Genomic DNA, 14500 nt, shown 5'->3' with positions numbered 1-14500 from the left:
AGTAGTGTTTTATTTCAGATTAGGGGCACAATTTTGAAGTGATTCCCATCATCTCCACATACCATGCTTTTCTTCACATTATGGAGCAGTCCTGGAGCACCTGAACTACATTCCGTTTGGATGAAACTAAAGCACATGAGTTCCTAAAGTGCTGCCTAATGCACTGCAGCTGTTAATGGCTATTACTCAGTTTCTAGGAGCAACTTAGATCTAGTGTGAAGTAAAGTCCTCTGAAATGCTGATAGGTGAAACTCATGGTCCTTAGCACCACCTGTTTCACTCTACAGAGCACTCCTACTGAGCTGCACTATTTGGAAATACAGACATAGCTCTACTAAGAACTACAAGATATGACTGTAAGTAGCTTTCAATTCTGTGTATTTCTTCCATTATAATTTTTAGAAAATGCTGAAGAGGTTTAATGATGAAATCCGATTGATGTTTAACAATGTTTAGGTTTCTAAGTTTGATTGCCTTTCTTTGCATGTTGAATGTGTTAACATTGAAAATATATCAGTCTTTCATTATGATATTCAGAGAAATAAATACAGAATGTAGTATGGATTGATTAATTTTACTTGTCAATTTACTCACGCTGCTATGTATTTTCTGTGTGAATTCAACTGTTGTACGGTGTACAGTTAACATTTAGAATCAAGAAAATCCCCATGAGGATTTTTTTTTTCCTTCTGTTTCTTTGGCTGTTTAAAAAATAGGTGGACTGGAATGAGCATATTTTTCCTACTGAACGCTGATAATCTCTTAGATATTTCTATAAGTTTTTGCTTCTTTAATTCTACAGTGCTAGATGTTCCACAGAGTAAAATTTAGCTTATTTCAACTACTAATTCCTTAAATATACTTTGTAGAGTAGGAAGCTTGCTGATAGAATGTCCCTGGCTGACAGTGAAGGCTATAGGAGCTTGTGATCAATGAACATACTTCTGAAACAAAATTACTGGAGAAAAAGAACAGAGAAAAAAATGGCCCAAATTCTCAATGTTAATAGTGTTTATAATGCTGTTTTTGATAAAATACTGTATTTCATGAAGTGTTCATTGGGAGGTACTGAGTATTGTAGTTTATAGTCACATCCTAATGACAGTCACAGCTGAAAGTAATTCACTTTTTTTCACAGCTGAAAGTAAGCTACAGGCCAGAAAGTCACCACTTTCTGGTTTTAGCAGTGGCTGAGCTTTGGATTCAACACAAAAAAGTGCTACAATTTTAAGCTTTGAGACATAACCTCAAGAAAATATTATGAATTGGCTGGGTTCAGAATTGGGATGGTTGATTAGATTCCAGTACTTCCTGCTGAGTGGTATATGCTTGTTTTGCAGTACTATTTTAGTCAGAAATTTAAACAGAATGTGCATGTCTATTCAGTCTCTCAGCATTGTTGAGCTGCTCTTCAGTGATTTTTTTTTTTTATCTGTGCAGATCCAGTGTTTTCCATATATTTTTCAAATGTCATAGTAGCGTACTGCAGAGTAGGAGTTTTAATTAGAATTACATTCAGTTCATAAAAAAAACTTCACTGTTTTTAGGGAGAGACAGTGTTGTCCTAGTTTTACTTGTCTGATATGGTTCCCTTTTCTAAGAAAGTAATAAGGCCTCTTTTCATAAAACAGGGTAATCAGATACTAAAGATTTTGTTCATGCTTTCCCAAAGACAATGGCATATGCGGTGTACATTTATGCCATACATAGGTAAAGAACATTCCATTAAATGCAGGCATTTCTTTTATCAAATTATTATAGTTTCTGTATTTTACAGTGATAATGACAATATAGTAATAATAATAGGATTTTGACATTTATACTTTTGAGAAAAATTATGAAGTATTTATATAGGCCTGAAACTGACCTCGGGGGGTAAAAAACAACAACTGCTTTGGCTTCTTCTATTAGCTTTTCTCTGTTAATTTTTTTTCAAGGTCTGTTGAGTACTATACGGTGACATTGTAAGTGGGATGTATTTTTTCACATCAGTGCCTTGTTAATGCTGTTCATTAATCTAGAACCATGAGCGCTTGTTCAGAGGTAGTTAGATATTCCATATTTCTGTTAGGTTTGAGGGAAGGGTGACAGCTCACTTACAGCCTCAGAAGCCAGATCTCATTGCATTGTCATGTCATTTTTAATACTGATAAAATAGCAGAGGTTGCATGTGAACTCACAGCCTGTAAATGCAATTGGAGTAATACACCAGTGCAGTCCAAAGTAAGTCATTCCATCAACTTCTAGTATCCTGGAGCTTTGAGAGTTTAAAATAGAGTTAGTAGTGAATTGCTACATGAAAAATATATATGAATTTTATTATACAGCAGGTTAATTAGGTTTATGGAAGTTTGTTATTGTCTTAAAATCTGATAGTTTTTATATTTGGTTTTTAAGTTGTGTTTTATATTATTTGTCCATACTGCACTGAGATCCCTATGAAGGTCAGTATATCATAATCTTCATATAGTGCTCTGTTATGCCATTCAGGCAACTAATGTGTCCATCTTCCTGGTCTGTACAAGCTTATAGTAATAAGTTTAATTTGTGTCATGGTTTTGACTACATGGTTTTATGACTACAGAAGTAGTCATAATAGATTTGTCATCTTTAATCACTGTATTAGAATTTGAAAGTCATCTTTAAATACTAAAAATGTTGTTGATAATACTTAAGGCATGTTATATTAAGAAATTTGTATACACCACTGAGAGGTTTTTTCAATACATAGATTATGATATGTAGTTTTTCCAATATATAGTTTTAAATATATAAAGCAATCTGGTCTTTTCATTTTGCTTATTGTTGGAAATTAGAATCACAGATTGTTTTGGGCTGGGAGAGACCTCAGAGACCATTTAGCGTCAACTCCTTGTCATGGGCAAGAGCACTTTCCACTGGACAAGGCTGTTCATAGCCTCATCCATCCTGGCCATAGGTACTTCCAGGGGTGGGGTGTCTACATCATCCAAATTCAGACACAAGCCTCCTGTTTCTTCATAAATAAATAAATCCCCATAATGTCATTATATCTTCTACTTCAACCAATTTGGGAACAGTTGTCATTCTATTTTCTGATAAATCTGGGCATAATTTTTTATCATGGGCCAGAATTGCTGCAATTTAAAACCACTAGTGAGAGCTGATGTTTAACATATCAGTAGTCAGAGCTTCCATGGGGCATGGTTGTTATCTTGACAGTTTTTTTAGATATCTAAGCAACTACTAAAATTATAGATCTGACGGCTAGTGCTCATTAAACTGCAGGTCTGATAAAAGGTAACAAAAATTCAAGTGTTTAAAAAGAGGCACTACCAACCCTACTGCTATAGATTGAGAAGATGGCACAGGGCTAGATCTTAAAGAAATGCTGCAAATGGACAGAGCTTTGCTATGTTCAGTGGTGCCAACTCGCTTATTCCTCCTTTGTCAGTGCACTAACAGTTTGCTGTAAAACTCTGCACCTCCTACAGATAAATACATGTTCTGAGATGCTTCTATGCTTTTTGTAATTCTTGAGGGTAGACTATTAACTGAATTTTAAACAATGCATTAGGGAAAATTAAGCATCAAAAATATCAGACGGGTTTCTTTAGAAAGGAATGCAATTTAAATTTTACTGAAACTAGCTCATATTCAAATGGGCATCCTATTCAAATGAGTTAGACTTTTTTTTTTTTTGATACTGTTATGTACATCTATAATAAAAGCAATGTGAAAATAGCATTCAGAGAATTTCACAGTAGGGGTTATAATTGTGCTCACTTAGGGACCTGATCTGCCATTGATACATGTGCATAATTCCCATTAACAGTAATAGGAGTAACGCATGCTTTTTGATGGCAGAACGGATTCTTACTCTGAGTGCTACCATATTACCATTCCTACTGTGATAATAGCAATATCATATTGCCATGATAATAGATGCATCACTGGAGCTAAATTAAGATTCTCAGAACCAGAACTGTGTAAGGAAAAGCAGGAATAACACCTGAATGGTAGTATACAGGGCAAGAACAGGAATAAAAACTTAAGATAATAGGACAGAACACATACAAGCAAATGGTCTTTTCTACACATTTTTGAGCTAAAAAGTGTGGCAAAATGGCCTGGCTCTGGATCACTGTGCAAAGATCACTACCTGCCCTTCTTTGAAGCGTGGATGATACAGGAAGGAGCAAGGAATACTCAAGCAGTCAGAAGGATGACAGGTTTGTCTCCCGTGCAGTTGTTGCTAACATGAGCAGGGGCTCTGTCGCATTGAAAATACTAACCCTGGCCCACCGGCTTGCAGAAAGTGTACTTTTGACCTTTCTTGTGTCTCAGGGGAGCCCACCCAGCAGGGATCAGATCACTGCCTTGTTCTCATTCTGGAGGGGAACTTGCTGCCATCTCACAGAGCACATTCCCAGTAGATTCCAGAGCTGATCTCAGGGGGTCCTCTTTCAGTGCTCTGGAAATTTTTATTGCTCCAAGTGTGCATCAACCTTTGAGAAATTTCACTAGTGGCTGGGCTCTTGAAATCATCATTATTTATACTTAGAAATACAATGACTGAAGAGATGAAAAAAGTTTAAAACAACAAAGCAGCTTTTGTGCACTTTACCTTCCCCGTTGCCTAACATTTTCATCAAAGTTTAGATAGTCCCACTGATCTTAGATAACCACCATGTGTGGGAATGGGGTTCACTCTCTTTTCCTGCAGTGACTGCATGTCCCTTGAGACCAAGAGCTCAGGTTTTTATCGGTTCAGTTTTGTCTGCCTGACTCACCATCCCCTATGGAAAGGAACATTCTGCTTTTACGAGGACTCGCAGAGAGCTTCTGCAGGGTTTAACCCTCTGAACCATATAGCAGGCAGCATAAAACCAAGCAGATACACAAAGAGATATATTGGGCACATTAAAATATTACTTGGAGCCACAACATTCTTCAAACACTTGCTACACCTGGTGTCTAAAATCCTCAGTACAAGAATAGGAATAATCTACTTTGTGTTTTAATATGCAGAAGTTGCCACACAATCAAGCCTGAGTTTTATGTCTGCAACTGCCACATGTAAAATAGCATTCCTAATAAAGTCTCTACTGGTGTCGGGCATGAATGAAATTCCTCAGGTCTTTGAATATACCTGCTCAGATAGGAGGCATGGAGAAATCCTTTCTTTGCTTTGTTAGTAAGCTCTTATTTACCACTGCATGCAGTGGAAGTTGCTTTGGAAAGAAATTTGAATGTTGTATGCAATCTGGGAGCATATTTAAAGCTGTTGCTTTCTATTTTATTTATTTATTTATTTATTTAATTCCTTCATACCAGTGCTAATGTAAAGGACATGGATTGAAGAGAGGATCTTCTTTTCCTAAGCAATGTGTTATTGATGAGCTGGCATTTGCCCTGGGGCTCTCCCTGAGGATTGCTTACATCTATTACTCACCGGCATCGATTGGTTAATTTGATAATTCTATCACCAATCAGCTTGGGCCTGACCTTTTGCCATGGCAATGATGGCAGAGTCTTCATTTTTACATTGCAGACCTGCTAGATTGACCTTTCTGAGGAGAATGTCAAGACATCCCTTGATCTTAACCTGTCACTAAATTTGTTAGAATTACTCTGTCCCTTAGCCTTGATCTATTGTATTTGTAATGTTCAGGATACACAGTTGGTGTTGAAATATTCTGAAATAAGTTCTGTTGGCCTAATGACACTTTCATAATTAAAAAATCTACTTCCTGATAGGAAAGGGTACATTTCAGAAATCTTTCATGTTCATTTTCCTGCTATACAACTGTGTAGTTCTCGCTGCGAAGTCCATTGTGGAACAAATACCTTCCCTTGCAGTGATCACATGCATAAAAATAATTTTTCATCCCTGCTCATACAGATTAGTGAACTAAACAAGATTTGTTCAGCTACCAAATCAAGTCAGGGCTATTTTAAGGGATTTCTAGGAATGCAAAGAAAATGATGCAGTGAGTTAAAGATGAGTATATTTTGTTTCACTGTCCCCTGAGAAAGTTTTCCTCATCTCCAGCTGTGCCCAAAAAATTACCTGGAACTTAAGCAAATTTGCAGTTTTTCTGCAAGTAACTTACATGAACTGTTCATTTCTACAGTCTTTTCATTGCATGAGTTAAAACACTGTGTTTTCTGTAGTCATACTGCGTATATTTTTCAACAGGGATGTATTTGTTTAGTGTTTAGTATGTCTTTGTTAAAAAATCTGTGTGTCACATAACCCTGCTTCCAAGTGTGCGTAATAATGGCAGCATTTTGCCTGTAGTGAAGTACAGCGATCACCATGTGATGTTTCATATCTACAGTACATTAAATTTATTATAGAGAACTGAGAAAAGAAGTTGGTTTTGTTTGTTTTTTTTTTTGTTGATATGTGCACGATATCTCTGCATGTGAAGGTTAAGTCCTTCTTCTCCATTTCCTCTTTCCGTTTCTTTTCCCTTAAAACTTATCCTGTTTTCTCCTTAGGAGAAAATTCAAGGGCACTACTTTGTGACTCTGATTGCGTTAAGTGTTCAGCTCATATGAAACGAGAATACAAAGAAATGTCTTTTTTATTCTCCCTATGTTTTCTGCAAGTGTGTGCACATGTGTAGATAATTCAGTTATCGGTAAGGGATCTAATATGGGTCAATCTGTGGTTAAAGGCCTTTCTTTAAGTAAAAGGCAGTTAATAAGAGTTGTAATTCCTAGTGGGGTTGTTGGGTTTTCTTGTTTGTATTTTTGTTGAGTTTTATTATTTATTTTTTTATTATTGCTGAAGGTGAGTAATATTGTGGAAATCAAATTTGAATGAAAGTTTGTAAAATCTGCAGTGTGTTCAGACAATGGATGCTTTCCTACTAAATGGAAACCTGAAGCAAATTTGAAAGGGCAAATTAGAGGCTGTTTTGTTGTTAGAAAAAGAAATCTTCCATTCAGGATCTAAAATTATCTAGGCATATAGATATATATACATAACTGGGATTGCTACCTCATGTTGTATTTCAGGAAACAAAATTACTTTGAGGAGTGAACATAATGCAGTAACTGTTAGTAACTGTTACTTTTTTTTTTTTTTTTTTTTTTTTTTTTTTTCTTCTCTTTAACCAAGTACTGTATGTTGTAGTACATGCGAGCAGTATGTATACTTTGCTACAATCCAGCTTTTAGTAGTCACTGAGCATCACATCAAAAAGATTGTTTTGCTCCAATCAGTGCATAGTAATCATACTGCACAAATCAAATGGAGGGCTTATATACCCAGTATTTCTAGATACGCTGTTCAGATTTCTTTGCAGAATATGGTTCTAACTTACATGACAATTAATGCAAGTTAGAGTACTTGCAGGCTTCCAGTTTTCAGCAGTGCCTGTATACGAATACATATTGTTGTTTTAGTAGGCCAAGAAAATAACATGAGGACCTCGAATAGGCTGACTGTGGTTATTGTTAAGGAAAGAGGCACTTTTAACTAGCCAGTGAAACTCTTACAGGGGTGAAAGAAATTTTAGTTGTATAATTATTATGGGTCTTTTTTGGAGGAGATACAGTGTCTACATAGCATGCCACACATCTGTATGCATTGCCTCATTGTATATGCCTTGTGTTTTTTTTACTGTTTTTGAGTTAATCTGAATTTTGTAGCTGATACATTTGAGAGATATGTATCTTTCATTACTGCTAAACACAATTTGATCAGGTCCAATTGAAAGACAGCTTCTTTGCACAGTCCTGCACAAAGGCCGCTTATTCTGACCCTGAGAACTTCTAGGAAAAGCTACAGTGTTTGAGAAATTAGTTCAGAGTGATTTTGTAATGAGAACAGTTTTTGCTAAAAGTGAAGTTGAGACCAGCTGAATTCATTTCCCTTGTAATCTCAAGCAAATGCCAGTCTAAGCCTCTAGAAGTTAGAGGTTACTGCACTAGCCACCTATACACCTTCTGTTCACAGAAAATTAAACTAAAATGAAATCTGTTTCATATAGACCAGAACATGCCCCCTGCTAATTAAAAACAACACAGGAAGACTGAAACAAGAGTAAGAAAATGTGTATTGAAAAATTGAAAGACTAGACAGTTATCTATCTCTTTGATTTACAGTTATGGAAACAGTCTTCATTGGTTTAGTATCTAATCTTAGGTTAGTTTGCGAAAAATACATTGATTTAAAAATATTTAACTGTGCATTATGCGAGAGACAGCGGACTAACAATTTTTAAATTTTCAGTGTTAAGTTTACTTATAGTTATATAAAAAAGAAGAAAGCATAAATGGAGCAAGAGAGAAGCACTGCATACTGAATACAAACTGTAGTTGAGGTGATAGTGGAGAACTACTGCCCTGCTGGTTGAAAAATGCGATATAATGTTCAAAGCCACAGGCTGAAACCATTACTCACAACTGGTGTTTGCTTTTTGATGCCAAAGAGTAATAGATTCCCCTGCAAACTGATGACTGTAGTTCATATAATTCTTATTTTACACCCATTAGAAAATTGAGGAAGAAAAGTATTTTTCTTCTCACCTCCCATATAACTATATGTTTCTCTGCTAACAGATCAGGTTCCTGACCCACTTCCCTTCTGTTTTGGTTCTCTCCTTCCCTTCTGCCCCCATCCCTGTAATCTGGGCTTTCATTGTTTCCTCATCTCTTCTCTGGAGCAGGATTTCATCAATCACTTTGGGAGTAGTCTGCTCTTGTAATCAAGGCTGAGATCCATCAAGTGTCCAGGCAGCATCAGTTCCTTTCAAGCTGCCCGGCAGCTCTGGTTTGTGGGCCTTTTTTGAGGTTCAGTGACTTGTAGTGAAGGCTCAGTGACTGAAAATATCTTCAGCTCCTTCTTACGAGGGGATTTGCAATTCCCACTGAAATGTGGTCACAGCAACCATTCTATGAGAAATCGCTCAGGCTCCATACAATGCCATGATGTCTTATTGATCCAGGAGCACTATTGAAAAAAGGTCGTAAGGAAGGAGGCAAAGAGGAAAAATTGCCAGTGACATATGTGCATAAGAAAAGAGCAAGAGAGAAGAAAGGTGGAAACACAATTTGCACAGTCAGAATCATACTGTGCTGGCAGGCTGCATTCAGGAGTGTGAACCAAATGCTGCTGGCTACAACAAGCCCTGTATGTAGGCACCCTCACACACTGCGGAATTGTTCAGGGGATCTGAGGGATCTGACAGCTTAAAGAAACATGTGGTCTTGTACAACCAACTCAAAATTATAGAAAAGGAACAAACTTATTCTTTTCTTGTTGGGTTATTTATTTATTTTCAGTTCAGTTTTTTTTCTTTCCTTTCAAACTCCAAAGACATTTCTTTAGAAAATGCTGGAGGAAAGCCCACTGATAACTAAGAAAGTAAAATAACATATGAGTTATTAAAAGGTCTTTTCACAGAAGTGGGATTAATTTCCATATCCCTTAGGAATCCCTGCACGTGCTTTTATCACAGAAATGGCATTTTGGTGGGCGGGTTGAAAATTACTTAATAAGATTAAATTTAAAAAAGGTAAGGCTATAGTTCAGCAGAGCTAGCCAACATACTTTAAAAGAATAATGCCCCCACCAAAGTGAAAGCGAAATCTGCATTCTGTTTTCATCTGAAGATATTATTCAATACATTTTTGCACTAGACATCAATAGCTGAACATGCATCAAAATAAATTCTTGTTCAGTCTTTGCCTCCAGTAATGGATTGCGCTGGAATTGTTCCCATTTAAATAGTGCAGGAAAAAGCACAGGAGAAAATTACATTTGCTGCAGAAAATATCTTTCTGTTGCGAGGTTTTCATTGTTTGTTAATTATAGAATAAGGGTGTGTAAGGCTGCTGTAATTTCAAATTTATTCTGTCAATGATGGTATAGGACCTTGTTTAAATCCTTTTGTGTGTATGTTTTTCATGTAGTTTTGGGACTGTTTATTTGTAACTCTATATGTATTCTACAGTTTCTGGAATATTCTTTGCTAATATAAAAATCTTCAGACATTATTTATGAAGCGTATTATTAGTTCTCCTAAAAGCAAGAATTACCACCAGCTCATTGGAAAGGAGAAAATTTTACATCTTTCTGAAGCAGTGGAAACTTTTAATGACTCCATTAGGCCCTATGCTATTTCTTGGGACAACATTCTACTATAATAACAGAACAGTTTACTGAAAATTGTAGGACTGTTGTGCACAAGCTGATATTTTCAAATATTGTGTTGGTGTGGATGTGAGAGAGCATAAAGTCATTTGTTCTCTGTGATTTGTTTTCCCCCCTGGTAGCCCAAGTAAATAAATACTCCTGCAACAGCAAACAGAGAAAGATGTTGAGATTGCTATCTTTCATGAGGATTAAAATGACAGTGAGTTGAAGAGAAGTCAAATAAAGCTTGAGGATTTGGTTTCTATTCTTTCACAGCTGATGAGGCACACAAACTTCTTTAACATTTTCTGTCCTTTGACTTTATAAAGCATTTGTGGATTCTCCCATTATTTTCTGTCATTACATAGCAGTTCTATCTCTTGTCAAGTAAAACCCGACATTTCTGTCCCTTTTAATTGCATTCCAGGTGGTAACAGGGACTTTGCAGTTTTTCTCTTTGTGTGAGATTCTCCTTCATTTCACGACTTACAAGGCCATTTTTTTCCATGCTCATGATGTGCTTCAGCCATATCAAATATAAAAATATCTACATAAAATGATGTCTCTTTGCAATTTGCATGCCTACAGTTGCAGGACCAGTTTTTCAAGCTCCATCCCTATCAGTAACTTTCTTTGTCCAGCAAACATTGATTATACTTCTTCTTTTAGACATTCTGTTCTAATTACCATGTTTTATTATACTGATAGACATTTTCTTCCTGGGTATACACACTCACTAGAAATAGAAAATAGTATGTAAACCTGATAATATAATGCTACAGTATAGAATGAAGTTTTGTGCCTTTTGTGTACAGTGTTCACACCTGCAGACTTTCCTTCTTATATTTCTACTGTCCAAGCTGAACATCATCTTTTCAGATGAATGGCACAGAAGTATTGCTTAAGGTAGTGCTGGTTTCCACAGGAACATCTGTCTTAGCGCTGCCTCTTTTCAATCTTAGTACAGACAAGCCAGCAGCAACCAGAAATTGTGGTTTCAGGATAATTTCAAATAATGACTTTCACACCTGATACTTGGTACTCCTAACATATTCTGGAGATTCCAAGGTACCACCCAACCGCTATTAAATCCAACAGTTTCCATCTATGCTTTGCTTTTGGGTCAAAAATGTCTACCAATTTCCTTAGTTGTTTCCTCCCTTTGTCCAGTTCCTTCCATCTGTTTAATCCTGTGAACTGCCCTCAGACATCTTGTCTTTCTCACAGTTAAGGTCATCATATTTCATATATCCATTTGGTACATTTTCTCTATGTAGCAATCACCAGTTAGGTGGAAGTACAAATCAGTGTCCTAATGAATCCTGTCTTCCAGTCCTACCATGGAGTTGGAAAGGTTATGTTCATGTGCAGTTTGTTTATGGTCATAAATAAACATATACATTGTGTAATACTTAAGTTTAGCATCAAATACCATATCAAATTTCACACTGAAAATACAGTCTTCAGGTTCCAATCACAGAATTTGAGTACAAACAGCGAAGCCAAATGAAAAATGCTTATATCGGCCTAAAGATAGCGCACAGTCCTCTATGCAATGAGAATGAAACCACAGTGCCTTCTGCTGCAGACCCAGCATCACACAGCAGTCATCCATTTATTTATTTATTTATTTATTTATTTATTTATTTATTTATTTTCTCTTTTGATGTTGTATTGCTCGAAGTGATACTGTCAATTCACCTGTCCTTTCTCAAATTTTTCTTAAAGCTTCTACTGTGAAAGAGAGGAGGATAAGTTAAGAAAATGAATGAAATTAAACATGTTTCTCAAAAATTGAAGAATAGTTACGTTTGAGGGCACTGGTAACATTAGAAAATCTCTTCAGCTTACATGGGAAGCCACCACCGTTTATTAAATGTTATAAAAAGTTGTTTAGTTATGTTAAACGTCTTGTCCATTTCCTCATATGCCTTTTTCCTTTCCTGAAAATGTAACAATGAATGTTGCCTCTTATAGGGCAGAAAAATGAGGCTGAACTGATGTTGTTTCAGTATTTAGTTTATCATGGAAATTTTTATTGAAGTTTCCATTAAGCCTTCTGGCCTATAATACAAACAGTATTGTTATTGGTTCTGCTGTAAAAGAGAGATTTTTATGTTCAGCTTTGCCATCTGTTTTAAACTGCATGGTAACACCAGGCAAGAAAATCCTGCCAAACTATTTCAACATTTACAACAAGCTTGTTTCATTACATAACCTAGTTGGCCTTTTCTCCTAAATGAAATACGTTCTGTTTTTATGGTCACGAGATATTAGATGACTTCTGATACATCTGATTCTAAGAAAATATAAAAAGGAGAGCGCCTGAACTTCTTTGCTTAATAGCAAAGGTTGAAATAATTCACAAGAGGGAGATGGAAGAAAGAAAGAATGGAACCGTGGAAGGCCTGATGACCTGAGGAAAGTTTAGTTTTTGAGTACAAGGAATTGAAGGATTGTCAGTTTCAGAACTTACATACAGGGTTTCTTGTTCTCCTAAAAAGCACAAATAATTTTTGAGCAGGCTCACTGTTCCTAGGAGGTCAGGACAAGAGCAAGCATACTGAATGTGAATTTTGTTGGTGATCTATTTCTGTTGCTCTTGGAGGATCTCAGTAGACTGTGAGAAGATACTCAAGCATATGAGTATTTTAGGAGAAAAGTGAAGGATACCAGCCTACCCACAAAATGTGTGAAAAATAAATATGACTTTTTTTTTTTTTTTAAATAGCTGGACAAAAGAACTTTCCTTAGAAAAGGATGAGTTAACTTACCTGATTACTTCTGTGTTCAAAGGTTGAAATTAAATGAACTTCATATTCTAGATATGAAATCTTAATGAAAACAGCAGCATAACTGTTGTTAAGACTATAGGATCAGGATTTCAGTTCAGGTGTTTACCTGAACTTGCAAAGATGCATCTCATCTTTTCCATCCACCTACTCCCAGCATGTCTGTTCGTCTTTTTTCTTATTCTAACAGGCCAGAGCTAGAACAGCTTGGACTTGGGACTAACCTCACAATGAATTTTCTTGTGTTTAGTAGGTGAGTAGATACCTCTTCCTTCTAGTAGTCAGAGTTGAGAAGGTAGGGTTTGTATTTCTGGAGGCTTCACTCCTGAGGACTTTTGTTTGCTTGCTTTTTATTTTCTTTATAATTAAATAAATACATCGGTATCCTTTTGAAACTAAAAGGAGATGTTGGTTAGTGTTTTAGTTGTTTTTTGTTTTTCTTTTTTAGAATACTCTGCGCTCACTTAAATGCTGTATGGTTTGTATTTTAAGCTGATGATATTTAAGTGCTTGACCATCTTGACTGTCTCTTGATGCTGAGAATAGGATCAAGAAGAAAGTTCTTCATTTCATATGAAGAACTTTGTGATGCTGATGGCATCACATTAAGTGACAAAAAAAGCGGAGTAGAACCAAACCCTTCAGCTTCTCCAAATCATTTTTTTAAAGATCTTGTAACAGTTCTGCTTACAAATGATCTAAGGATGCTGAGACATGATGGATAAAGCAGTTGTCTTCATGCCATTGCAAATAAATAAAATTGTTTATTTAGCTATAAAGACAGAGATAAGACTCTTGTCCATTCATAACTGGTTGCTACGACTGACTTTGTATTCTGAATCTTTTTATTGTGAATTTCAGTCTTCAGATTCAGTGTGCTGCTTTCTTAATTTAATCATTGGTTGTTTCAGGGTACTATTTTATTTGAGGAAAGCCCCAGGAACTGAATTATTTGTGATGTAAATAACCTGATATACATTCCTTAGTTTGATCGCTTTTGCTTCTTTCAACAGGTTTGATTGGATTCAGTCTCTGGCCATTTAAAAACTGCCATATAATCAATACAGAAGCTGAAATACTGAATGAGATTGATGAGAAAAGATTCTTGGTAACAAAATATGTGTAGCATTCTCTTTTAGGCTCTTCACATGTAACCGTGCAATATGACAATGTCTTGTTGGCCACAGGAACCTGTTTATGGAAGCGTTCTTTAGTATCTGTCAAGCTTCTGTAATTTACCTGCAATAAGCAGCAGGAAATATACATTGTAGAATGAAGTACTACATGCTAGTCATTCCTTCTACTGTGTAGAGCTTGTCCAAGCATGTGAAAATGCCATCTTTACAATCATGGATTTAGAAGGCAGGTGATATGGGAAATTTACAATTTAGAATGTCAAGAAGTGTTCTTTGTAGTGTTGGGTCTACCACCTCTCTATCATTGTATGTTTTTTGAATATGTACTGATAAAATTATTCATAAATTAATAAGTATTGCAATAGACTTTCACACAAGCTAGATTAATTCTTTGTTCCGCAGAAAGAAAATTGATCCCAATGAGTAATCCGGTGAAAGGT

The 14500-nt window shown here is 36.0% G+C and overlaps 1 protein-coding gene and 1 long non-coding RNA gene across 8 annotated transcripts in view; both read left to right on the top strand.

The window, feature by feature from the left end:
• NPAS3 (neuronal PAS domain protein 3) overlaps window positions 1–14500 on the top strand; it is a 583321-nt gene that overhangs the window by 350265 nt on the left and 218556 nt on the right. The gene's annotated exons all lie outside the window — the stretch shown is intronic.
• Window positions 239–13994, top strand: LOC140252985 (uncharacterized). Its single transcript, XR_011903756.1, has 3 exons — window positions 239–356; window positions 13115–13177; window positions 13938–13994. It is a non-coding gene; the product is annotated as an uncharacterized lncRNA (long non-coding RNA).

Source organism: Excalfactoria chinensis, chromosome 5 (assembly GCF_039878825.1).
Source record: "Excalfactoria chinensis isolate bCotChi1 chromosome 5, bCotChi1.hap2, whole genome shotgun sequence".
Lineage (NCBI taxonomy): Eukaryota > Metazoa > Chordata > Aves > Galliformes > Phasianidae > Excalfactoria > Excalfactoria chinensis.
The sequence above is the reverse complement of the archived record's forward strand: the minus strand, read 5'-3'. Positions and strand labels throughout refer to the sequence as shown.